Raw genomic sequence first — 24,584 nt, 5'->3', positions numbered from 1 at the left:
TGAAACACGATAGTGATAACGTAAGTCACCACTGTAGTAGGCCTAGAAGCGTGATTTGACAGAAAAAAATATCATATATTAGAAACTACTGCGAACCGCTGAAGCAAGAAGATTGTGTTGAGGTGCGGTTTGACTGTGAAGAAACTGACAGCGTGCGAACGCTTTGGGTGGCCACCGCACGGATGTCTCAGTCTGACCTTACAGGCCTCCCCGTTATACTGCTACCTGCTAGTGTACAAACACGCAGCGTTCCACGTGAATGCATTAGTCTGGGCGCACTCCGCAGTTGAAGACGTCTGCAGTTGCTAACCTTCGCCGTTTCTGTTATTTGCTGAAATCGTTGGAAATACCACGGTGAGTTTTCATAAACTTTATTAATTTTTTGTAATGAAGTTTGGATAGCGAGCAAGTTATCCCATTTCATTAGATTACTGTTTGTATTTGTGACCCAATTGATTTTAAGTGCAGTGCAAATTCGTTATCTTTACCCGTAGTTTTCAATGGGGCATTATTTTTATAGAAACGCCTTGAAAGTGTGGGAGTACAGGCAAACACCCCCATACTTCTGGAAGTACAGGAATAGGAAGTTATCTAGTTGCTCTAAAAGACGTAGAGTACGCTTTCTCATCACTTGACCTCTCCTGTGCAAATGATTGCATCATTACTTTATTGATTATATGAACTAGTATATTTTTTGCTGCTGGAAAGGATGTCGTACATAACTTGTGTGTTTGATAGTACACTATAGATAAAGGTGACAACTACGACATTCAGTTCGGTCTTTTGTACTATTTGCCATACAGTAGCTCGCCTCAGGTAACGGGGTGATTGCTATGCAAAAACAATCGTTTTATTTATTTTCTTTTTTCATCTCCAATTTAGCCTGGCGGTAAAAAACATCGAACTCGAACAAAAATTAAAAAAATTATAACCCTCTCCTTATTTTGAAAATTTACAATAGCAAAAATTCTGAACGTTTTCCAGTTTCTAAAAGCCGTAAATGTGCTGAATATGGTTGTATCAAAAAGCATAATCCAAAGTTTAGGTAAAGTGCCCAGACGTCCCGTACTGAAAGGGACAGTCCCGTTTTTCAACCTGTTGTCCCAACAGATTTTGTTATGAAGAAGCATTCCTACTTTATTCTCTACTATATGATAGCCGCGACTTCGTTTGCGTAGCAGATCATAATGTCAACAAATGCTATATTCACAGAAAAAGATTACTTCCGTGTGACATTTTTAGCACTGCAGATAACGATCACTTATAATATGTAACAATTTTTCACTAAAGCGCATTGTAGACCTTCACTCAATAATGATATGGCCGCTATGTGGGAACTTGCTAAACTTTTTGGCATTGTTCTTCAGGTTTCCAACTGTATGAACTAAGGCGTTTTGTACTTCTGGATCTGACTGATTTGCGAATAGTACGCTGGTTTCAAATCGTGCTAAAGGACTATGTAATAGAGAAAGCTGTGGTATGGTGTGTTTGTACATCTGCGTCTGATTCAGTGATAGAAAACCACGAATAATTAGTAATGGAGCACATTTTTTTCTAAGTTTCATTTCTTTTCTGTTTTTGAGAACACAATTTTATGTCCAGAATTTGTCAAGGACCCAGATGCTTGCATGTTATATCCAGTGTTGTCGCTTAATTGAAACAAAAGCTGTTTTTACCAGTTATCTCATAATGCAGTCGAACGTTTAAAAATGATTTAAATCTTATTCACGTTTTCGTTTTGTCACTTGAGTCTGAAATAAGACCCTCACATAATTCAAATGTTTTATTCTCGACATATCAAAACTTGGTGCAGATATAATTTTTAGCCAGCTATTTCATTTTCTATAGCAGGCTATTACAATTTTATGAAACACGTAATGAAGAGTTTGGAGAACCCGTGTTCAGTCCTCAGTCGGGCCATCAAGATTTGGATATCTGTGGCTTCGCTTATCGCACCAGGCAACTTTTGGTATGTTGCCTTGAAAAGTCCACGGCCAGTTCCTTCCTCTCCAATAATCTAAAACCTCAGATCGAAAGTTCTTTCTCCAGTAACCACAGCTTTTGACAAGACGTAAAACATCAAGCTTTACGTTGTTTGCCTTTCAGAGAACGTGTTCGGCTTTCTGCATATTGATAGCTCAATGTCAGCATGTCGAGGTTCTAGTTTGAAAACTCCTGTTTCACTCAGCATTCCCAAAACTTTTACCGTATGTAAGTTAGAAGTCAAAATCTGTACAACAAACGGTGGGTGCCTCACGAGTCCTTCTTCAAACATTCAAGCCAAAAAAACTTGGCAACACGGCCTGTAGCGTGATAAGAACAGACAAAGAAACACATAAACAAACGGTCTTAGAGTTCTCCCAGAATCATCATGTCTTCGGAAACGGCTTATCGGTCACATAAACGCAACAAATTTTAAGAAAAGGCAATTCTGCTACAAGCATAACGATGTATCAGTCACATCAACCAACTTTTATCTTCAGATTTCAATACAAACACAACAAATTTTAAATAAAAGCCAATAAACTTCACGCCTTATCTTTAACATATGCGACACATGTCATTGGTAACTCGTTGTTGCATGTACATTTTCAATTAGCTTAAATAAAAATGGAGTTTATGTTACTGCTAGTGGTTTACTTCATTTATTATGGTCTAGGAAATTGTCATTTACTGTAATAGCTTCAATGAGGAAAAAAAGGGTAACCTACATTTCCCCCTTATATGCCTGAAATCAGTTAGTAGCAGATTGTACTAGAATTGGTTACTCATTGACTCAGATTTTTGTTTTATTTAATTGGTCATTACAAAATTAAAATTTAATGATATGAATTAAGAAAGCGTCCACTTCTATTGCTGCGAGTTCCATTCTGCTTATGCCCCCCACGTGTCTTTCCCTTCCTCTTCTTAAATATGGAACTACTTATCCCTTTTAACACTACTTTCCTTCATCCCACAGGCAAATCAACGACCACTGTCGTCAGTGAAACGAACCCGAAGCATCGACTCATTTTTTCAGCCTGTCCATAAGCGGGCATTTTTAGCTTTTACTCCAGCTTCTGGACCTCGGCTTGACGTGGAGGAAAGTACTGAAGTTGTGACTCCTGTTACTTAAGCTTCTTCCCAACCCGTCGAGCCTACTGCGTGTGACAGTTTTAGTAATATGCCCGGGTCGCTTACTTCTTCTGAGTCTAATTCGTATACTGGGTCTAGTGTCCCCTATGACATTGGAAATTTCTTAGATAAGCATGTTGATGACTACACAAAATATCAACTCTTATCGAATCCTTGGCAACCGAAAGATGACTTTGAGTTTCCATTTTCCTTACACATGATCAAAGGTAAAGAGGTGAAGCGATATTTTGGGAATAAATACCTCAGCAGATACCCTTGCCTTGTCTGTTCACATGCAAGAAGAGGTTTATTTTGTAAATACTGTCCGTGTTTTGCTGCTGGATGCGTTGGCGGAAGTCAAAAAACTGTGCAGTTGCAAAAGCTTGTGACCAAACTGCTGAAAAACTTCAAGGATATTGCAGGGCAGAATGGCGATTTGGAAGCCAGTCACATTTATCACAGAAGAGCCGTAGAACAGGGGAATGCATTCCTCAATACGTTCAGTAAACCTCACTCGGAGGTAATCAACCGTGTACACCACCAGCGCAGCAAAGAGGTGGAAGGAAACAGGGAACGACTTCGTCCTATAGTGAAAACGGTTATTTTCCTTGAACGGCAAAATCTACCCTTCCGTGGACACACAGATGATGGACAGATATTTCACAAACAGGCAAATTACGAGAGCTCCATTGTTGCTGTGAACTGCTAAGATTTAGAGTGTCTGCTGGCGATAAAAAGCTGGGGCAACACCTGCAGTCAGCTTCGTCAAATGCTACATATATTAGTAAGACAACTCAAAATGCTCTCATTTCATGCTGTGGGAAAGATATTTCAGAGCAAATTTTGAGTAGCGTAGGCTCATCACAATATTATTCAATACTATTTGACGAGACAACAGATGCTTCTCACTCATCTCGGCTGACAAGGGGAGGCCGCCAATTGTGAAATTCAGATTCGATTCATACTGCGCATAAGAAAAGCTCATGGCCAGAGGTGTAATGTGGCAAAGCACCAAGATGCACTTCTCAGCCGTTGTCGAGAAAATCGACAGTTAAAAGAAACCGTTGCGGTGAAATACTCTCTACGATTATTAATTTTCTACAGCGTCGTGGCGCAGCGGTAAGCGCTCGGGTTCGTAATCCGAAGGTTGCCGGATCGAGTCTGGCGCCATGCAATTTTTTTTATTATTAGTTTTTTGTAATTCAAATATATATATATATATATATATATATATATATATATATATATATATATATATATATAAAAACTATTAATGAATTGCTTATGCATGTCGGTGAAGGCGGATCGCTCTCCAATTGTACCGCCTCCATTTTCCGTTTTTTTAACAGGGTGTACCAAAGCTCTCCCGTCCGCACTGATTTTCGACGATGTTATAAGTTGCGCTAGGGACCGCATGTACCTTCTTTCGAAGTTAGCAGGCAACTACGCTGTAATGCGACGGCTCGTTTCGGCCCATTCAACATCTGTCCTTCAAGTGTAACGAGCGAGTAACGGAGTTTATATTTCATACATGCCGCAGCAAATTTGTGTTCGTGGGGTCTCTATTCTAATTCGAACGTTTGACTTACGCTACACGTATTCGTTTCGGAATACCGTTTCTACGTCTTCCGTTAACTATACGTGGTTAACATTATGAAGACAATTAATAACATTTGTGAAATACAACTTTGTTTGCGGAAAACATAATGATGTGCGAAGTCGCCAGTTTTTGCACGACAAACGACTTTCAATAACTTATTATATGCATAATTGTTGCAACTGATTGCCGGGAATTATATATATATATATATATATATATATATATATATATATATATATATATATATATATGAATTACAAAAAACAAATGCAAAAAAAAGGTTGCATCCGGCGACCTTCGGATTACGAACCCGAGCGCTTACCGCTGCGCCACGATGCTGAAGAAAATTATTAATCGTAGAGAGTATTTCACGGCAACGGTTTCTTTTAACTGTCGATTTTCTCGACAACGGCTGAGAAGTGCGTCTTGGTGCTCTGCCACATTACACCTCTGGCCATGAGCTTTTATTATGCGCAGTATGAATCGAATCTGAATTTCACAATTGGCGGCCTCCCCTTGTGAGCCTTACGTTACGATACGTGCTTAACGGTAATATCCGTGAGGATTTCATTAGTTTCGTTGATGCGTTTGTAGAACTTGGTCATACGAATTTCGGACTATCAGTCTGATGAAGAAGATTGGAAAGAATCCTAGAAGCTAGTTAACACAGAAGAGAAGGTAGATGGAACTTCCACAGCTAAGGTGTTATCGTTAACTGGTAAGGCCATTGGTAAAATTGTCCTGCACGAGCTGAAGAATAGGCTCAAACTACCATTGGAACGTTGTGTTGGCAAACAGACGGATGTGCTGTTATGCTTTCCGAGGTTCGAGGTGCTGCCACTGAAGTACAGGAGGAGGCCAAGAACGCTGTTAAGACACCATGCTATAGCCACAGACTAAATAACTCTATATCCCGTAGTTCCAAGGTGCCTGCTGTTCGGGACGCTATATCAGTAATGAAAGAGGTCATTAAATTCTTGAAGACACACCCTAAAAGAAAAAGTGTCTTAATGAACACCTTGGGTTGTGCACTCACATCACTTTGTGAGACCCGGTGGGTAGAGAGGCATGACAGTGTACTTCAGTTTTCAGCTGATCTTGTAAAAATTGTGCAGACTCTCGGAAAGATTGCTGAGTGGCATGACCCGAGCACAGCTGGTAAGGCTGCTTCTCTGGTGTTAAATTTGTGCAGCTCACAATTTGTGTTGTCATTATTGTGTCTGAGCGATGTGCTATCTCTAAAGCAGTCTCTAAGCAAACTATTGCAGAAACCTTCTATTGATCTGAATGACAGTGCTACACACGTCAAGAGCACTATCGCTATTCTTGCCAGTCGTCGAGAAAATTTGGTCGCTAGCTTCAGTAACGTCTGGAAGCGCGCAGAGAAACTTGCGGATCAACTAGGCATCGAGCTCAATATTCCTCGTGTGCCTCGCCACGGTCGGCGCCAAGTTTATAGTGACAACCCTCAAACAAATTCGGCAGAAAAATATTACAGAGTAACAGTCTATGCTCCCCTACTGGACTCCATTATAACTGATTTACGAGAAAGATTCTCTGCGGAAACTTTGGATGTGTTCAACCTTTCTGTTTTCAGTCCAGAAAGTATTGTGAAGATCTCTGCAGGTGAAACTGGAAAAAAAAAAAAAAAAAAAATGCAGAGGCCCCCACCAACCGCTTCGGATCGTTGCTTGACGTGGACAAAGGCATTGCTTCTCTATGTTATGGGATGAAATGTTGTGGCGAGAGAAATGGAATCAAGAAAAGGAACGACAAAAGAGCTTCCAACCATCGCCCTTGACATACTGGCTAGATGTGATAAGGATGCATATCCTATAATACATAAGCTTTTATTGGTCCTGGCAACGCTTCCAGTGACAACTGCATCTGCTGAAAGATCGTTTTCGTCGTTGCAGCGCCTGAAAACTTACTTAAGAACGTCGATTAATGAAAACCACCTCCTTGGTCTTGCACTTATGCATATTCATTACCAGATTCCTGTAGACGTAGAAAAAGTAATTAAAAGATTTTCAAAAAGTGAGCGTAGAAAGAGATTAGAATTTAATATTTAAGAGCAGTATTGTGAATATACATATTCAATATTAAATTTCATTTTATTTACACTTTTATTTCACTTCTTATTTTTTTTACAAGAAGAAAGAAAGAAATTTCTTATTGTTAATATTTACATTGATGAGGAAAAACAGCTTATTATGAGCATAGAATGACGTAATTAACAATATAAGATGATTTCCTGAACACAGTCAAATACCCTGCTATAACTTTTCGCAGTCGTATCGTCATTGCTGCTTATAAACACATGCCCGAATTCCATGGCTACATTCTGTCAGATGAAAGCAATTGGTGAACAAATTTCGAAGATTTAAGAATGAAAACAAATGAACATTAGCATTTTTATAGATTATTTTACATTAGCAGGCAAACACAGAGTTTTTCAAGTGCACGTGTCGTATTTGAAGAATATTTTTTAGGTAATGCAGTAAGTTATTTCATTAAACACACTTAACACATAGCGATACACAATTAAACAAAAAACAGAATATATATATATATATATATATATATATATATATATATATATATATGTGTGTGTGTGTGTGTGTGTGTGTGTGTGTGTGTGTGTGTGCGCGCGCGCGCTTGTATAGAGTATTAATGGTTTTATTTGGAATTAATTTTTTGGAAGGCAGGTACCAAAAAATTTTCTCCCCCCTGACCGAGATCCTGGATCCGCCCCTGTGTGTGCCGACAGCTTCTGAACGGAACTGGGGCTGTCCAAGTGTAAAACTGTACTTACCGCGCTAGCCAAATTCTGCATGTTCCTTAAAAACGTCCGTTTTGGTGGTTTGTATGTAAAGAGATTTATTGTTGTTGTTTGAAGAACCCTGCAAACAGCACATACGGCGGGAAAGCCTCAGATCACAGATTACCATTCACTGATTTTTAACACATTTTATTATTCAATATTTCCAAAATTACAAATTTGTCTTTTTAATATTAAATTACATTATACTCTACTATAGAAAGTCAAAGGTGTGTTTTGGGTCTGTTTATTTAGAATGCATTCATTCTTTCAAATATTTCTTGTTGTTTATTATTTTTTTTTTTTAATATCAGTATTTGCCCTCCTTATTTTACTATTAGACATGAAGGGGAGTCAAATGAAAACCAAACATCTGCCACAATGGTAGCATGGAATGTTTCCATGCAAACGTAATCACCACACATATTACGACACTTAGCCTATTGGGAGATGCGATGTTCATTCCTGTTTGATAGAATGCAGTTGGCCACTGATGGATCCACAACTGCACCCACTCCTGCACGTCCTCAACCGAGTGAAACTGGCGTCCATGCATATCTTCCCTCAGGTTACTAAAGATGTGAAGATCATACAGTGAAGATGTAGGCTGTATGGAGGATGTTGCAGTGTTTCCCAACCAAATAGCTAATGTGTAGCCTTTGTCTGATTGGCAGCTTGGTGATGCGCAACAGGATGATTCTGATAGCCTGAGGGCAGATGGAAAAGCCAACATTGGAAACATCCCACTTCTTGCCCACCACAGAAATCCAACACTGCTCACAAAAGTTCTGGCAAGGTCATGATGACCTTTTCAGATTGCAGGGGCCTCTGCTCGTCGAGTTCCTCGAGGATGGAAGCACAATCAATGCACAGCGCTATGAAGACATTTTTCAAAAAATACGATGCACCATAAAATCAAAACGCCCAGGAATGCTGCCTCTTTTACTTTTGTATGATCCACTAAACAATTAAGCTTTGACACGGGTATGGAGTACATGAAAATGAGGTACTAAATTTCATACGACTGCATGTTTCTAAGTATTACTGGCTTTTGTAGTTTATGAATTATTTTCATTCCATAGCAAACTTTGCTCCAGTATTAGTATTATGCACGTGTTGTGAATTGATCTCAGTCTGACATGAATATATCCCACTCACACATTGTAACCATAATGTTTTGGCCCCTTTTGGCCTAAATATGAAGACTTTTTGGCCCCAAAACATCTCGATTCTGTAAAAGATGCCATGGGACTAGCTTCTCCTGATAAATCCCGCTATTCTCCTAATTCTTACAACACAGCTATAATGAGAACCTGTGTCCCATCTACAAAGTGTGTGTGTGTGTGTGTGTGTGTGTTTGCGCGCGCGCGCGTGTGTGTGTAAAGTTTGGCGAATGATCTCAGAAAATGAAGAAAAGCGAGTACAAATGAAATACCCTTAGTAGCCTTCGAAGTAGTCACCATTAGCTACAACACATCTCTGACATCAGTTGTAAGGCTGTTGGAAACCAGCAAACGGTACTTGTGTATCGCTTGAAACACCGTGGTTGCACATTGTTGAATAACCACAATGTCTGTGCGCTCAATGCTATGTGCCTGTTCTTCAGTATCCTTCTTCTTCTCCATATTTGGCGCCAGCAGACTTATTTTTGTTTCCCTGTCTTAAATTAGACCCGAATGACTTATGCTTCATAGACACTACACAAGAGTCTGGTGCTTAGAGCGATTCTACAAGAAGTGTTGGCTATTTCCAACAGCTTTACAACCATTATCAGAAGTGTGATGTAACTAATGTTAATTACTTTATTTCCAGAGACTGTTCACTGAATTTTTCAGTTACTCTTTGTAGCGTCACAACAAATGATAAATAGGGCCCCGGTGCAGTGTGGGGCAGCTGTGCATCATTATGGTTTGAGCAGGTGAGGGAAGCGAGGTGGGAGTAAAAAAAAAAAAAAAAAAAAAAAAGGGTCAAATGGCTCTGAGCACTATGGGACTTAACTACTGAGGTCATCAGCCCCCTAGAACTTAGAACCACTTAAACCTAACTGACCTAAGGACATGACACACATCCATGCCCGAGGCAGGATTCAAACCTGCGATCGTAGTGGTCATGCAGTTCCAGACTGTAGCGCCTAGAACCGCTCGGCCACCCCGGCCGGCAGTGGGAATCCAGGAAGCTCCAGGGAGAGGCAATGGCAGATGTAACAAGTTCTTTATTGATGATTGAGCTGCTTGATACACTGGGTCAGTGACCAGCTAGTCAATGAATTGTCCTGGCTAGCTGCCTGCACGCCCCATGAAGCTTGACGTGCAGGCAGCCTCACTGTTTCTGCGCCAGCTGCGTGTACTTGACGTTGTTGTATCTGTCACGGCCCTTGGGCTGTCTGGTTGCATTGTGGCGATGGATGCCCACAACGATGAGACACCTGGCAGTAGACAGCTGGCATGCTGGGAGTGACCTGCTGTTGCCCTGGGAAGAAGTCTGCCACGCTGCTGGTGTTGTCCCGGCACGGCCAACTGCGCCATACTACTAAGTCTGGGGAGGGACTTAGTGCATAGAGCTGTTGCCCTTCTGTGGTCTCAAACAAGTGACTTTTACTGGCAGGTTGATGTGGCGACCTCATCCGCTACAGCCCCCATCATCCTGGTAGGACTGCGAGGCTAAGAATAATTTTGGTACAAAAATGTCCAGTACATATAGTCATCGCAACCAGCACCCTTGTCGTGCCTATGCATCACTATGACTCACATATAAAATAAATATTGTTATGTTTTATATATAATTTTGCCTAAATTTAATCTTCTTTTTATGTTCTCAGTTAACTGCACATTTAATTTTGTGTTTTACTTAAAGTACATATTTTGCCAAAACGAAACTTAGTGTGTGTGATCTACATGGTTTTGTAAACATTTTGCTTTATGGTATTTTCGTTTGCTGCTATGAAGTTTTACTTTCCTGTTTAGTTATATTTCATTTCCTCTATGTTCTATGTTTTTTTGTGCACTGCATAAATATTTTCTTTTATTTGTAATATAAATTTTGTATATGATGTCGTATAAATGTTAGTTGATAAACATTGTATTTGTGATGCAGTCTGTCCAGCCATGGCTGGTAAACGACAAAGATATAGTATCCTAAAACACCACTGCCACTGTCAGTGTGGAAATCTGCAATGCCGGTTGCTCTCTAGTCTGTGCAGGCCCATTGAGTTCACTCTTTCAACAACCTAACATGCATCTCAGCATTGTGTTGGCCTTGTTGAATTATTACAGTGACAACATTATATGCTGACCTGCCAAAAGTGCTGCTGTAAACATCATTCAGGCTCACACTATTATGCCCATGTATGATTGGTACACTAATTTTACCCTCATCTATGAACAAGATCCGGTGTCTCAGGTCGACCTCAAAACCAGTTTCTTATTAAATTTTGAGGTGTGATAAAAAAATGGTGAAAATTTTTTAGCAGCAATTTCTGGCGCTACAATTTGTCTGATAGCCAGGTTCATTGAGACAGGCAGCATCAAGTTGGGAAACATTGTGACTTGTCAGTCAGTGTCCAGAGATGCTAGAGTGATGTGTTTACTATGTGTGTCATGCATAATTGATTTCGAACAATGCATGGACACTGTTTTGTTTCAAGTTGCAAAACTGCCAAAGAAACGCATGAAATGTCGAAATTGATACATGGCAATAATTCTGTAACCATCAAGGCTGTTTACAAGTGGTATGAGTGATTTAAAAGCAGAAATTAGTTGGTAAATGTGAGCAACGTTCGGACGTCTGTGAACCTCAAAAACAGAAGAAAATGTCCAAGAAGTGGCAAAAATTGTTTATTCGAACAGGCGAATAATTATTCGAGAGCTCACTGAAGAACTTTGTATCCTGCACAGGGCCCATGCAAAGCATTTTAATCAATAATTTGCAAACGAGACGAGTGATTGCAAAATTTGTTCCCAGACTTTTGAATGATGAACAGAAGGAAAATTGTGTGTCAGTTTGACCAGCACTGAAGTATCATCTTCATTCAGATCCGGACTTTATGTCCTCATTCAGATCCGGACTTTATGTCCAAGATTGTAACTGGAGATGAAATGTGGGTGTGGGTACGATGCACAGATGAAAGTTCAAAGTTCCCAATGGAAACCAGTGAATCTTCTCACCCTAAAATGGCACGTCAGGCAAAATGCTCCTTTTTTTCACTCTTGAGGGCATAGTGCAATCAGGGATTGTTCCAAAGTGAACAAGTGTAAATGCCAAAGGCCTTTGAGAAATGCCTCCAGTCTTGAATTCAATGCTGGAATAAGTGCATTGCTACACAGGACAGTACTCTGAAGGATATTATTGCTTTGTTTCTAATAAAATTTTTCACTGTATTTTTTTGATCAAACCTCCAACATGTTGATACAAAACTTTGTATCCAAAATAACTGACGACTTGCCTGCATGTCACCAGTATTATTTACTATGTTGCTTGCTGCTAGTTGCTTAGGAGTCATGTATCACACTTTCTGGCAATTTAACCTTCATGTATTGTCCTGTTGTTTCCTGTCCTCTTAGTCCTACATTTACCTCTTTTCCATATTCACACTACAAGGTTACTCTCTCACTCTGTCTGATGCTCTAGCGACCCAATCTACTGGAATGTGGGCTATTGGTGGTTAATAATGATAAACAGCTCTCCAACTCATAAGAATAAAAAATACGAAAGCAGAAAGCAGAGTTAGCACACCTACGGCACTTGGTGTTCTTGCATTCAAAATCACTGTCAGGCATAGTCATTTTCTGATCTGCTCATTAACTGCTCGGCAGAAATGAGTTTTTCCAATGTGACAATGAAGTGCTCCAGGGAATGCATTAGGCCGGTTCTAGAGTTTGATTTGGGAACGTTATATTTGGTGCTGGCAATAATTCCAATGGTACAACTGGCCAATACAACTGTAGTTGTGAGATGTTCACTTGCATGATTCCCATATTGTAGACGTTAGATAGAAGGATAGAGATGTCTGCTGTAGTCCCATTCATTAGTAACACACTTCAATCCGTCTGGCCTCCGTGAGCTTCTCCTGCTCATAAGAACTTGCCACTACTATTGTGTCACCAAAAGTGGAGTAAATCCTATGAAAACTTGCTTACTGTTCAGGTGACATAAAGCAATACAGCTCTGAATTCTATTGCTTTATTCTCGCCCTCAATGCATCGCAGCCTGAGGACAGGGACGAATATCATCCTGTCTCACTCCTCAGAAGGCTACTACCACCAGCAAACCCATTCACAGAAAAAGAAGTTTTACACTGACATAACTTACCGTATTCACTACAATCCTATACATAAGCATACATATAGTTTTAAAAAAGTCCTTGACATATATCCCTCATTTTCGTCATCTTCTTGATCTTAAGGCATACAGTACATTGCGTACAGGCTGAACCACATCTTCTTGTCTCTTCCTGTGAGTCCTTCTTCTCACGTTCTTCTGTGCCTCTGCCATCAAAACTCTTGGAATCGACTCTGGACCACATCAAAAAGGTCACAGACATTGAACATTTACTATTTTCGTTCTTACTGGGCAACTGAAGTTTCACATTTACTGAAAAAGTGGTCTCAACCACCTGATAGGACCCTTGATGAACTGTGATGAGCTTCTTTGTCTTCCCTTTTGGCGTGTAAGGACTAGATAACATCGCCCTTTGTTTCCCTTTATACTGCTGTAAACATGCCAAAAATTTCATTGATTCACCCTACTTCTCTGACACCTTTGTATTCGCCTCCTGTACTCATTTTCTGCAGTTCTCTTATTGTTCTCTCAAACTTGCAGATCGACTCTCCATCTTTACTCTTTTTGCCTTTGTAAAACTGAACAGTGATGGCACTTTCCGTCTATACACCACTTTATCTGGGGACAACCCAGTAATCATATGTACTTTCGAATTATACGCTGACACTATGATGCACATTCGTATAGTAATTTCCTAAGCGTTCTGTGTAGTCTTTCTGTTCTGCCATCGGTCAGTCAATGGAGATGACCAGTTCTTAACTTCTTAACATGGAATAACTGACACAGCTCCTTCAATAGGGCTGACATGAAATTTGTACCTTACTCCATGATTATTGTACCTGGCATGCCTAACTGCAACATCCAGTTGTTAACTACTGCTTGTGCAACTGTCACTGGTTGCTGGCTTGGCAATAAGTCTGAACTATTTATGTTAATATGGATCAGTTTCCTGCTGAGTTACGACTCAACAGTCCTAATACACCAATTCCAAACACTTCAAATGGCTTGGATGCACTTGCTTAAGATTCAAGTCAGCTCACAGTGCACATTTTATTCAATTCCTCATGTACTGATCCATATCAGATTTCCTTCCTCTCTGCCAGTATCTCTTGGCCACTCTCTGGTTTGTTGCAGTATGCTCTCCATGATCAAATACCACGTGATCATGTGCTTCTTTTAGAATCTCTTCCTTGTACTTCACTAGTACTACCGCCCATTGTTCAGCCTCGTTTCCTTGCGCAAGAATGCTTCACATTGATTAAACTGCAGTTGAGTCCTGAACTGTTTACAGTAAGTGGTTTGCACTGCTTATAATTCCGCAAAGCTATGGCCCAGAAATGATAACAGTGCTTTCTTCCTGCTTAATATATCTACATTCCCCTGTTTATCTCTTGGCTTGTGTAATACTTCATAGTCGATTTCACTAAGTTTTGAAGCGCATCTTGTCAGCCTGGTAGATAGATTCTTCAGTTCTAATAAGTACTTCAAAAATGGTTCAAATGGCTCTGAGCACTACGGGACTTAACATCTGAGGTCACCAGTCCCCTAGAATTAGAACTACCATACTTAAACCTAACTAACCTAAGGACATCACACACATCCATGCCGAGACAGGATTCGAACCTGCGACCGTAGCAGTCGCGTGGCTCCAGACTGAAGTACCTAGAACCGTTCGGCCACACCGGCCAGCAATAACTACTTTGAAACAACGTTGTTGGTCACTATTGGGATTTTTTTCTCATAAAGATAACATCTAAAATATGTGACACCACAAACGAGCCTCACATCTCTCTCTCCAACACTGAATAGTTCTTCTTTGCCACATTCAGTTGTCTTGACATGTAGGCTATAGGATGCTCTTCACCATTAACCCCCTGGCTCAAGACACATCCCTAAGCATGATTGGTTGCATCACACGAAAGGGTAAACTCCTTCCAAAAGTCTGGAAATCCTAGAACTGGGCTGGATGTCAAAACTCTTTTTAATGCTGCTTCAGATACACCCAAACACTCTTCTGTAAATATGAATTTCACACCTCTTCTTAGCAACTGTGTGAGTGGTCATTATATGTCAGCAAACCCTTCCACCCCAAAGACAATTACAGTTCCTTAATTAAATTAGGCTCTGGAAACTCTTGTACAGCTTGCACTAGCCCTGGGATCAGTCCTTACTTTATCTTCACTAATTATATAGCCTAAATACTGTACCTCTTCTAATGCAAAATGGTTCTTCTCTGTGCCCAACATCAGATGTGTAGCCTTCAATCTCTCAACTATTTCCTTCAGACGTTGCCTGTGCTCCTCCTTGTCTCTTGAGAATATGGTGACATCATCCACGTAAACTAGACACTGGTGCAGTTTCTAACCCCACAACACACATTCCAGTAACCTATAAAACGTTGCAGGCGCATTTTCAATCTGCAATCTACCCTTCAAATTGTACAGATTTTTTGAAATGTCATTAGTAATGAGTGAAACTGGTAATGAGTGAAATAAACAATTTGAGAAATGGCAGATTACAATTGGCTGATGAGGATTGTGGAAAACAAAAATCGTCGTAACTGGTGGTTGTTGGTTTGTCATTAATAAGGCGAAACATGACCATGAGAAGACAATTAAGAATTTCAATGCCAGTATTGGGCTTATAGAAAAATGTCTCTTCAAAATAATATCAGACTTTGTAACAAAAATGTAAAAAATGACAGGTTGTATCACTGATCTTGTGATATGAAATTAAAGCGCTACAATGACAGCTTATTAATAGCATCACCATGTTAAGATGACGAACTTGATTCACACTCTCCAAAAATTTTTGCTGTAAATACATTTAGAAAAAAAACTTAGAGTAAGGAAATGTTTAACACAATTGGTGATTCCATCTGCATCTCATTAAGTTCATAATTATAATAAAATATACAACAAAGAAAGAAGCCACCTTTTGTCTAACATGTAGTCAGGAGCAGCGTCAAGGAAAGAAAGACAATAGCAGATGATGCCACTCCAGCATTTGTTTTCTAAATGAAACACAAATGAAAAGTTAATGCAAAATACTTTTAAGCTACTTTTATACTCAATCATATAATCTTTGGATTTGGAAAATTGTCAGTATAACTCATAAATGTTCTATTATGCATCCCCCTTGAATGACACTGGTACAGTTTTCCAAATAATTCGCTATTCCATTCAGCAAGTCACTAGCCCATTTACATTCCCCTAGTTGAAATCATTGTTTCTCACAAATGGAGTCATTCTACCTTTTCCTGACCTTGAAACCACTCAGTATACACTGCATTACATCTCACATATGCAAATTAATAAAGGTATTGGTTCTATTAATACAAGTAAGAGATGATTACATGTACATTAATATGTTTCCTTCTCTTCGCTCTATAGAGTCTGTCTTCTCAATGTTCTTTGTAAACATAAGACACATGGGAATGAACATTGAACTTCCATCTTACAAAACAATCAAACATTACTGTAAATTGTAAAGCTTCATGGTCAGAGACATCACAATTAATAAAATGTTCCACGTTATTTTGCTATTTTAATGTCTCATATTAAAACCTAATATTTCGTCCCTCTTTGCGGAGGACATTTTCAAGGGGAATTACAGTTTCTTTGAGTGTCCGATTCACACCCTGGCTAGCTACTGACTGCAGCAAGATTCTGTTTATGCGTACTCCCACACAGTGGTGTGATGTCACATGCTTTGAATACCCAAGCACAACTGGCCGTTGTCGTTGCCATTGTCACTGTTCCTATTAGCACCAGAATAGAGATTTCATTGCAAAGATGGACCTCGCCGTGGACATCGAGAAGGAAGTTCCACATCATGCAGCCTATTGCACATGTCCTGTGGCTGCACAAAAAGCATTTCTACAAGAACTGACTACAGTTTTTCGTCCAAGGATTTACAATAGATTATAGTTAGAAGAATGACTAGCTGCAAGTTTGGTATAGAATCTGACAGGGATTCCATTAAACACTGAAGTTTTGTTCAGTTTTAATGATTTCCCAACACCTCTGACACTAATACGTATTTGATTCATCTTTTTAGTGGTATGAGGATTAAACTTGGGTCATGTTAACAGTCCCAGAACACTTCTGTCAAACTTTCAACTGAAATCCTCAGCCTCACAGAAGTTTCAGTACAATCCAAAGACCTCATCTCCAGCCCTACACCAAACTTTAACCATCTTGGACTTTTGAAAAACCTTCTGTCCTTCTCTTGGTCCCCCCAATTGCAACACTTCTTTGTCATCATTCCCTGCAACCAAAGTCAACATAATCCCATCATTGAACCCTGCCTCTCCCAGTTCATACCACCACCCAACCATGATCCTCACCCCCTCCCACATAATAACCCCGTGGTTACCTTCAAGGGATTCCTCACCTCAAACCTGACCTCTCCAACCTCCTCCAATTCCTTTCCTTGTAACATCAACCTTTCAGCAGAAGGAAGAGTAGCCACACGCAGCCTCAATGCAGATCCTCACCTAGTTATCCTACCTGCAGACAAAAGTTTCACCACTAAATTGCAGTGACCTCTTGGCAGAAGATTTTTGCCAACTGTGTGACCTCTTGTAATGTTACTGCGAAAAATTGTGATGCTGGGTTGTAAATTAAATACAGCAGCTCTCATTGTCTTCACTGGGGATGATCAATTCAGCTTCTCTTTCCTGTGCACATTAGTTCCTGAAATAACGAAATGAAATTGCTGCTGACGCTATTAAGCAGTAAGACAATATTTCAGTAAACGGTTAAAAGTGCCTTGAGTCCCCACAATAGTGGCATGTAAGCTGCTTTTAAAAAAATGAAAACTGCTGAAAAACATTAACTATATTCACTACTAATCATTAAAGGAGAATAAACTGCAGACAAACACACACTTAATTAGAGGCAAACTGGCACACAACTATAAATTATAAGTGCTGTTTTGTGATAAAAATCATCAGTGTCCCTCACAGGTAAAACACAGACAAAGTCCAACTTTAATGTTTAGAAACAAGAGTGCAAAACCCACATCTCACAAGAATCACAGATCGAGACGGTCACCAAGCAGGAAGGCCTCTGAGTTTTCTAAACCCAGCTACTGGACTACTCATAAAATTTTTATCTTGCTAAAACATGTGCAGCTGGGATCACCGCCCATCTAACCTAAATGTTACTTTACGTAGCTTTTATAGAACACTCTCTGACCAACACAGGTTCTGCTGTAACCACGTCATACCAAACTCTGTTGACATCATGATGCCTGTCGCATTTATATAGTCGTGGACTACCCTCTTTGTGAAACTCCCTTATGCGTCAGTTAATGAAGTTCGCAGTTTCACCAGCCTCACTTACCTCTTTTGATACAGAGAGATTAAGATGTGAAGATGAAGCCATTAGCTACTCACTGAAATTCCAGTGTACAGTGTTATATGATATTCTATTATATGTACAACGGTTTGCCCAATAATTAAAGCTGAACAACTGTAAACTTAATGCAGTGCTTAGGAGAGTTTGTGGTGGCATGCAGTCAGTTAAGTGGACCTATTTTTGGACAGCCATGCTTGAGATTTGCGATATATAGCGCGCCGACCTTCAGTTTGTTGTAAACTTTTGAATTGGAGCGACTTTGTGTTTATGTATAGCAATATCAAGCTCATCATTAAAGTGCTTATCTCTGCATGTGGAATCTCAGCGTATTCACTTAAGCCATTGTACCTACTTCCACACTGGTGATCACGAAGACAAGTGCTCCGAACTGTTTTTGTGTTTTTCGTATCACCTTTTGTTGCTACGCTATGTGATCTTTCAACAGCCAACAGCAGCACCTTACTTATCAACAAACCAGATGCCATCCCAGCTTCCAGCTATGCAACCAGAACTTCTGGACATGAACTTTCATCATTTTCTTACTGTGCCTGTGAGTGCTACAGTTAATAGGACCCAAGCAGTCGCTGCCATATTGCCTCGGACTGTGCCTTCATACATGTACGGACATATTGATCAAGAGAGTGATGTATCATGAACTATGCCTCGTGCTCCGATATGTACTGCATCAAATTTCATACAACATGGGTTCGCTGACTCATACAACGTGGGTTCGCCGTCCCGTGCAGTCTTGCCTCAGACGAGGTCGAGTCTGCCACGCTGCATGCTGGCAGCCGTGTTTCTCACCAAATTACAACTCTCTCCCGTGCCTACCGCGAATTCCAAGCAATGCATTATTGATACGGGAGATGCTACTACCTTGCAGCAACATTTCCTGACGCCCTGGCTACAACAGGAACCTCGGTTGCCCGATCAAGTTTCTGGGACCCCATGTCCCTCTGTCCCCAGTGTTACCACTACCACACAAACAGTTACGGGCAATCAACCCACAAGTAACGCTGTGTTATCGGACATCCCGCTTGCCAAATTTCCGAAGTTGCCTACATTTGTAAAGGACCAGCCACACACCTGGTTTGCACTGGCAGACTCTCTTTTTCATGCTGCTGGTGTCCACTCTGAGGAATCGAAGTTTGTGTGCATCACCAGTCATCTACACGACCATTTGGACTTAATCAATGACACTGTGGTGCATCTGTCCCCCCTCTACAATACACAAATACTGAACGAATTATCTGTGAACGTTTGTCTCTATCTTTTGACAAACTCATTCACCACGTTATTCAAAAGGAACATTTAGGTGACCTCACTCCCTCCGCAGTGTGGCATTGTCTAGGTGCCCTTGTAACACGTGACTTTCTGCCAGATGCAGCACTGTGGTCGATCTGGTTAATGGAATTTCTGGATACATTACAACTACTACTCCTGCCCCTCACATCAAGCATGCTGGAAGAAAAACTGTTTGTGCGGACTGTGCTTTCAAGATAATTTCACATTCCAGCTTCCCCCACTCAGGCGAGTGACGTCAGCGAAGTACTGCCCCCTCCACCACCCTCAATTGGGCACGCTCATCCACGCGATCAGTATGAGAGCTTCTATCTGGCAGCCTAAACCATGAACCCCGTGCATTGCAGCCTGCCACGACTCGGGCGGTCTCAAGTGATGCGCAGCGCAGTGTAGCAGCAACCTCCGGTACTACCGTGGCCACTCAACCACACCCACATTATCAACTATGTTGGTTTAACGCCACGTTTGGCGATGCTGCTTGCAACCGTCATTGACCGTGTGCAGCAGAAAACACACAACGCAAGATGCATTAGGCACCTTGTCTCGCGCAAAAAGTACATGGTGCCACAGTCATGAGCAGTCAGCACATATTGTCTCACCTGTCGGCGGATGTCTCTATGTGCACGATGCTAACACCAACAAATAATTTTTGATTGACAGTGGGGCTGACACAAGCGTCATTCCCCCGTCACTTGCACCTCTGAATCTGTGACCCTCACCTACATCACTGCGGGCTGAAAAAGATTCAAACATCAACGTGCTTGGTTCAGCTCCACTCACGTTGAAATTATCACCTCTCTGCAGTTTCCATGGACATCCTTGTAGCAGAAGTCAGTTACCCAGTGCTAGGTATTGATTTCCTACACCACCAGTCATTTTCTATCAATACAGCAGACAATACCCTGCATCATCTACCAACTGATATGACTATTCCTCTCACGTCTGCCTCTCGAGCACAACCCATGCACCTTCGTGACAGTTCTCTTAGCTCTTTGACAGCTGAGTGTGTTCTGCTTACAACTCAACTCACAAGTGCAATTTGTGACCTTCTAGTTCAATGTCAACAGATTAATGACCTCAAAACTAATAAAGCCATGTTACAATGGCTCATCGAGGATACTTCTCATGCCCTTAACCTCGCCAGACGTGAGATCTCCAGCCTTCACAGCACCAGCTGCTCAGTCTCACCACCAGCCGCCGACAAAGATCACCGTGTGATGGATGATATTAAGGTCAGTGTTCCTGCCTCACCTAGTGAACAGTGTGATTCCCTCCCCCAACCGCAGAGTTTTTTGGATGTCACCAATGGTGCGTGTCATAAATTAAACACTACTGAAGGCCCCCCTGTTAGACATAAAGCTCAGAGACTGAACCCTCATAAACTCAGGGATTGTTCTCCCCTCATCCAGCAATTGGTCATCACCAATTCAACTCGTTCCAAAAAGAGGCAGCTCATTCAGACTCTGTGGGGATAACCGTTGACTAAACTACAGAACTATTTTGGACAATTACCCAGTCCCCCATGTACCGGACTTTGCACAAAAACTGAGTGGTCCTCAAATATTCAGTGTGGTAGATTGCAAGAAAGCATATCATCAAATCCCGATGCACTCTGATGACATACATAAAACTGCTATCGTCACGCCCTTTGGCCTTTTCGAGTACTGCTACATGCCATATGGTTTAAAGAATGCAACACAGACATGGCAACACTTCTTGGACTCCCTCCTTTTTGCGCTCCCATTTTGCTATGCATAGCTTGACAATATTCTAATTTTTTCATCATCATCATCATCATCATCAGAAGAAGAAGAAGAAGAAGATCATGAATATCATCTGAATGCAGTGTTCCATATCCTATCCAATAACAGTGTGGTAATCAACGAGGACAAAACACATGCACTTCAGTCACCTTTCTTGGCCACAAAGTGTTGGCTGCAGGTATTAGATGTATCTCGGACAGAATTGTGCTGGTTAGCCAGCTATCCCCACCTGAAACGTACCACAACTTGCATCGTTTTTGGGGATGATTAATTTCTTCCATCGCCACATCCATAAGGCTGTGTCACTACAAACACCATTGACAGATGCACTGTCAGCTCCAAATACAACAGGCATATGCAAAGTACTGTGGACCGAGGAAATGGAGCACGCATTTGCGTATTTGAAACAGACCCTCACGCAAGCTGTCACCTTATCTCATCTGGTCGCGGATGCCAAAATCTCTGTCACCATGGACGCCAGCAATTCTTCCAACAGCACATTGGAGATGAAGTTATTGCCCTCCCGGAAGAAATGGTCTGCATTCGACTGGGAGCTATTTGCTGTGTACACGGCTATATGTCATTTCTGTGAAGACATTGGGGGCAGGTACGTTACGGTCTTCACCGACCACCGCCCCCTCACAGATGCTTTACTCAACCCACTTGTGAACCCCCCTCCCCACCGGTCTCACCACATGGAGCTTATTGCCCAACGCACAAATGAATTTCGCTACATACGGGGAGCAAACAATGTTGTGGCCGATTATCTCTCCTGCATCTCTTCCACAGATAGTGTCATTGACTTAGATGCACTCGCCTGAGCACATCATCATGATGCGTAAATAATGAAATTACTCACAGACAATTCCAGGGTTCTTAAGATTGAGCCTCACATGCTCCATGAGTCAAGCATCCCACTCCAGTGTGATATCTCAACTGGTTCTCCCTGCCCACTCATCCCATCATCCGTGAACCGACAGATTTTTGATTCCATACATAACCTTGCCCACTCGGGCATCAAGGCCACGACCAGGCTCATCACCGAATGCTTTGATGGCCTGGAATTAAAGCTCAGAACCGTGGCTGGACACAGGCGTGTGTTGCATGTCAACGCTCCAAGCTTGGTAGGCACATGCCACCCCCTGACTGTCAAGTTTGGTGTATCCCCAGGTCACTTTAGACATGTACACCTTGATTTGGTCGGTCCACTGCCAAATGGTCCAAATGGCTCTGAGCACTATAGAACTTAACATCTGAGGTCATCAGTCCCCTAGACTTAGAACTACTTAAACTTAACTAACCTAAGGACATCACACACATCCATGGCCGAGGCAGGATTCAAACCTGCGACCATAGCAGCAGTGCGGTTCTGGACTGAAGTGCCTAGAACCGGGTCCACTGCCCCCCTCATAAAACTATAGATACAGCTTGTTAATTATCGATAGGGTGACCCGTTGGGTGGAGGCTACCCCTATGGTGGACATTTCTGCACACTCTGTTGCTTGTTATTTCATAGCCACAGGGATTTCACACTTTGGCTGTCAATTCTATGTTACAACAGATCAAGGATGGCAATTTGGATCTATACTTTTCTCCAAATTATGTGAACTCTGTGGGGTGGCGTTATTCCGGACTATTGCCTGCCACCCTCAAAGTAACGGCCTCGTGGAGTGGTGGCATCGGACCTTACAAGAGCCCTCATGTGCCACAACTCCTCGTGCTCTGACACATTACCCTGGGTTCTCCAGGGAATTCGTGCATTCTTCAAGGAGGACCTCAAGATTGCCCTGGCCAAAATATTGTATAGCGAACCATTGGACCTTCCGGCCAAGTTTGTTGAGAGACTCTCCTCCGCTTGTAGACACTGAACTCCCTCCCCTAGTAGAGCAAGTGTGCTCCCATATTTCTCGGCAGCGTGCGCCACCTCCTGGTTCTCAGTCCACTCCGACTGTGTTTATCCACAAGGCACTAGACGAATGCGATTATGTGATGTTATGCAACGACTCAGTGCGCGCAAATTTACAATGCCCATATTCCGGCCCTCATATAGTGTTAGCTCATGCAACAAACACATTTGACATTCTCCTACATCACTGACCTGTTACTGTTTCAGTTCACAGACTGAAGCCAGCATGGAATGTTGCAGACGATGTTGTGGGCGAGCCTGCCCATGTCGAGCCGCCTACATCACCTCATGAGGTTTTCGCTGATCCGACGTCTCACCGCCAGATGCCTGCTTGGCACTGGCTTCAACTCCAGCCTACCCAAGTCCGACTCCTGATGGTGAGGGTTCTCCTTCCTCACCACTCACCCACTTTTCCCCCCTCCCCTCCTAACTCTTTCACCTTCCAAACAGATGTGTCCTGTTTTGCTCCAGATGACATCTCTCTACAGGTACATGACAATTTCATTTTCATCCTTCACGCTCCTCCCTACTCAGCTGATCACCCTCCCAACTCTTCCATTTCTATCATCAAACATCTCCAACTTCCCCCAGGTGCAGAGATCAATACGACCTCTTCTTTCATTGATGGTACAGGCCTCGTAACTATCACCATCCCACTCACTCCTTTCCCCCTGACCACTTCTGATGATCCACCTTGCTCACGCGTTGGCTGCTTATTATGCTTACCTGACTGGCATAAGGACTATGGCATTCCTTCCCCTCCCTCCCTCACCCATCAGCTCCAACTCGCACATGCCCTGCCTACAGACCCAGATGTACTTATTGCTCCTGGATCTTCATCTGTGTGCAGTGTCCCTGATGCCTCCCCCCCAGCATAATGCCATAAGTGCTCTGCACTGCTGGGGGGGCTCTGTGGCGGCATGCAATCGGTCAAGTGACCTATCTTTGGACTGCCATCTTTAAGGTTTGGAACAGATAGTGCGTGGATCTTCAGTTCATTGTGAAACTGTGTGTTTATGTATAGCGATATCAAGCTCATCATTAAAGTGCTTATCTCTATATGTGGAATCTTAGCATATTCATTTAAGCCATCATATCTACTTCCAGAAGTTCTTCCTCTTTGTGCTATAAATCCATGAAATATTATTAGAATTATTAATTTGACACCATTTCTTTACTGGAATATTACTTCTCTTTTCATTGCACTACTCAGAATTTAGATATTTTTGATAGTGCGTTACTTATGGATGAACCTAGATAAAATTATAAACAAATGAAAGAAGAATACAATAAAAATTATAAATCTTAAGAACTAAATATTGTAAACTGTCTGGTACATCATCCAACAATGCATTCTGCCTTGATGTATACTTATTTTGTGGTACATTTCATGTGAATTTTCATTTAATTTCAAGTAAAATGTGTCTGCTGAATTAAT

General features: G+C 41.6%; 1 long non-coding RNA gene across 1 annotated transcript; it reads left to right on the top strand.

The window, feature by feature from the left end:
• Positions 1-238: 238 nt before the first annotated feature.
• Positions 239-24,214, top strand: LOC126481611 (uncharacterized). The gene is made up of 2 exons (XR_007587597.1): positions 239-354; positions 23,354-24,214. It is a non-coding gene; the product is annotated as an uncharacterized LOC126481611 (long non-coding RNA).
• Positions 24,215-24,584: the final 370 nt, after the last annotated feature.

This window comes from Schistocerca serialis, chromosome 5, assembly GCF_023864345.2.
Source record: "Schistocerca serialis cubense isolate TAMUIC-IGC-003099 chromosome 5, iqSchSeri2.2, whole genome shotgun sequence".
NCBI classification, from domain to species: domain Eukaryota; kingdom Metazoa; phylum Arthropoda; class Insecta; order Orthoptera; family Acrididae; genus Schistocerca; species Schistocerca serialis.
Note: the sequence above shows the minus strand (reverse complement) of the source record. Positions and strands in the feature narration are given on the sequence as shown.